Source organism: Chinchilla lanigera, unplaced genomic scaffold, assembly GCF_000276665.1.
Source record: "Chinchilla lanigera isolate Chin_1 unplaced genomic scaffold, ChiLan1.0 scaffold00111, whole genome shotgun sequence".
NCBI classification, from domain to species: Eukaryota; Metazoa; Chordata; class Mammalia; order Rodentia; family Chinchillidae; genus Chinchilla; species Chinchilla lanigera.
The window spans coordinates 4,180,260-4,183,846 of NW_004955512.1; the positions used below are offsets into that span (position 1 = coordinate 4,180,260).

Genomic DNA, 3,587 nt, shown 5'->3' on the forward strand with positions numbered 1-3,587 from the left:
CGGGACGGGGTCGGGACGGGATCCGGACGGGGTCGGCACCGGGTCGGGACGGGGCTGGGACGGAGCGGGATCGGGGTTGGGGAAGGGTCGACACTGGGTCAGCACTGGGTTTGCACCGGGTCGGGACGCGGTCGGTGCGGATTCCCGACAGAGCCTCGGTCTCCACGCAGCCCCCGCGCCTTCGTCCGCGCGGGGTGGGGTCCGTGCCAGCCCGGCGCTGCAGCGGGGCCTGTGAGGGGAGGTCGGGAGCAGGATTCGCCTCCAGCTCCCGCACCACCCTGGACCTTGGGCCTGTCCGCCAACCGGTCTGCGTAGCTTTTTCCACTTGGAAAGATGGAAGAACGCTGCTTATAAATTGAATATTAAACGGGAGACTAGATGTCATTGCACTTAAGAGTCACGCCTGGCATGTTGGACGGGTGGTAGAGAGTTTGCGGTCTTTTTTCAGCCTGACCGCAATCCCGCAAAGACCAAGCGGCATCATTTCCCTGTGCTCCACGGTTGCGGGTAGGAAAGTGTAGCTGAGGGAGGAAAGTAGAAGTGAGGTTTGAACCCAGGTCAGTGCCTTGAAACCCGGAGATCAGGGCTGTGCTAGCCGCACGCGGGATGGGGATCATCTGTCCCAGGAAAAAAGTGAATCATTCTAAGCTACCAAGGTGGGAAGTGGGTCCTCTGCTTTCCTTTCCTCTGTGTGACTTGGCTGTGTCATTTTGTCTCTGCCTCGGACTCTTCCGTGACTGATAAAATGTGCGATGTTTTGAGCCTGGCGTCCGGACTTGACGCTAAGGGTATGGTTGCTTCTCTTTCACATTAGCGTTGGGACCATTTGAGATGAGCGTATGATCTACTTATAATATAAATATTATTGGTCCTTGAGAAGGAAGGAAGGAACTTTCGACCTATGCTACCACTTGGGTGACCCTGGAGAACACAATTCGAAGTGAAATAACGAGTCACAAAAAGACAAGTATTGTATGCTTCTAAGCTATCTAAAGAAGCCAAATTTGTAGAAACAAAAAGTGTAAAGGTGGTTGCTAGTGTTCGGGGGTCGGGAAAAGGGAAGTTGTTTAATGTAAATGGAGTTTCATAGTTTCGATGTTTGTTTTTTGTCTGTGCTGGGGATCAAACCCAGGGCCTCACACATGTGCAGCCGCCACTGAGCTACACCCCCAGCTCCTAGTTTCTGATTTGCAGGATGAAAAGTTCTGGGAAGAGGTTGCATGATAAAGTGAACATACTTGGTTTCTTCTTTTTTGGCGGGGGGAATTACAAGTGTGCACCACACACCCAGCTTTATTTATTTTTTTTATTTTTGCTTTTATTTATTTATTTTTTTTTTGCTTTTAATTGTGGTAAAATATACTTAACATAAAATCTGCCATCCTAGCCGGCCGAGGTGGTATACACCTTACTCTCAGCAATCTGAGAAACTGACACTGGAGGACTTCGAGTTTGAGCTCAACCTGGGCAACTTAGGAAATTAGCAAGATCCTATTTCAAGATAAGAAAGAAAGAAAGACAGAAAGGAAGAAAGGAAGAAAGGAAGAGAGAAGGAAGGAAAGAAAAAGAAAGGGGAAGGGAAGGAAGAAAGGAAGGGAGGGAGGGAGGAAGGGCTGAAGGTGGAGCTCAGTGTGAAGTGCCTGGATTCAGTCCCCGGAATAGGAAAAAAAGCCAACAAGGAAGATTGTCACCCAGACTCCTTTGTAACAGGATTTCTCCTGCATTCTGTTTTGTTTGTTTGTTTGTTTGTTTGTTTTGTTTTTCTTCCAGTACCAGAAATCGAACTCACGACCTTGTGCTTGCCAGGCAGGCGCTTTGCCGCTGAGCTAAATCCCCAGCCCCTCTCCTGCATTCTGAATAGAGGGGTTGAAGGGGCTGGGGATTTAGCTTAGTGGCACAGCACCTGCCTGGCAAGTGCAAGGTCGTGAGTTCAATTCCTGGTACAGGAGAAAAACCAAAACCAAAAAAAAAAAAAGAATAGAGGGGTTGAATCTGCTTTCAGCTGGAGCTTAATGTTCCACTCTCCACTGGAGTCCGCAGATTTCCCTGAGTGTGGGTGCAGGGTGTGGCTGCACTGTTTCTTCTGCTTGACTTGGCACTGGAGTTTTCCCCAGGTTTCCTTGCTTTGCTTTCCCTTGCTCTGCAGGAGGGTTGGCATTTCCCTGTGGGGACGGGGTTCCTTGGTTATTTACAGAGCAAATCTTGGAGACTCTTCCGAGTGCCACTCAGGGAGAAGTAGTGTTTTGTTGCCCTCAGGGGGAGCGCTTCTGAAAGTCGACTTGGGCGAGAGACGGGCAGCTTCCTCAGGGCGGGTCATCCTGCATTTTCTTTTCTGCCTTGGTTTGTAGCCCCAGTCTAATGCACAGTGGTCCTGGGCCTCTTGCAGACCCGAATCTGCTCCAGCAGTCCAAGGCCAGGTGGGCATCAGATGGCCTGTGATGGGGGCTGTGCTGTGTGTGGAATAGTGAGGTTAACCTGGAGAATTGGGTTGTTCTTTATTTCCCCCTCCTCTCCTCTAGGATGCTTGAATAGTGTCTGGAATTTCCTCCCCAGCAAACTCTGTCTGCTAAACTTAATGGCCACTGGGAACTGGGATTCTTCCCTGGACTGATTGTGAACTAGGAGCTTGTGTGTGTGTGTGTGTGTGTGTGTGTGTGTGTGTGTGTGTGACTGGATGAACCCAGGGCCTTTGCCTGAGTTACACTCCTAGCCCTTTTTATTTCTTATTTTGAGACAGCCTCCCTAAGCTGGTCAGGCTGAGTTTGAACTTGTGAGCAGCCCTCCGCGGCCTCCCACAATGTTGAGATTATAGACACCACCACACCTGGCTGCAAGCTTCTTAAGTAAATGGCCTTTCTCTTTTCTTTTTTTTTCTGGGTGCTTTGCAGGGCCTTTGTCCTTTTTGACATGAGCAGACCGCCCAGTCCGGGGCAGGACATTTCTCCTAGTAGCCTGCACTTCCTGGGCACACCTTGGAGGAAACGCACTGGCCCTCGGGTTCTTTCTCTCCATACCCTATTTTCAGGTTTGGATTCTCAACATCTTCCCCAGGGTGAGGGTCTGCGGGCATCTGGGCTGGGAGCAGCTTCTCATATTGCCCACGAAACCAAGGAGAATTCTGTCTGTGCAAAGCTTCTGCTCATATGCCATGTTTGGAGTGCATATCGTGTTCCTTTTTTACTGAATTCCCTCAGTTGAGATTAAAAAAAAAGAGCAAGGCTATGGGAACGACTGAGTCTTTGGAAATATTAAAAGGGAGAAGAGTGTGAGGAGCCCAGTCACTGTCAGAGCTCTGCTGGCCGCGCGCCCGAGGCCTGTGCTCTCTCCTCTTAGCGGGAGCAGTCATGTTTGAGGGCTGCATCTCTCTAGGGCTTGGGACTAGCTTTCAAGTCAGAGATTTATGGAGCTGATGAGGGCGGACGAGTTTCAAGAGTCCCAAAGGCAAGTCCAGCTCGGTAGGAGGGGCTGTGGTGAGGGGTTAAGGTGCGCTGTCTCCCTGCTGGCCCGCACCTCACCTTTTCCCTCCTCTCCCCTCCCGCTTCCTCCCCCTCCCCTCCCCTCCCCTCCCCTCCCTCTCCTCCTCCCTT

At 51.0% G+C, this 3,587-nt stretch overlaps 1 protein-coding gene across 2 annotated transcripts in view; it reads left to right on the forward strand.

Moving 5' to 3' along the window:
* Trpm6 (transient receptor potential cation channel, subfamily M, member 6) overlaps positions 1-3,587 on the forward strand; it is a 144,330-nt gene that overhangs the window by 1,066 nt on the left and 139,677 nt on the right. The gene's annotated exons all lie outside the window — the stretch shown is intronic.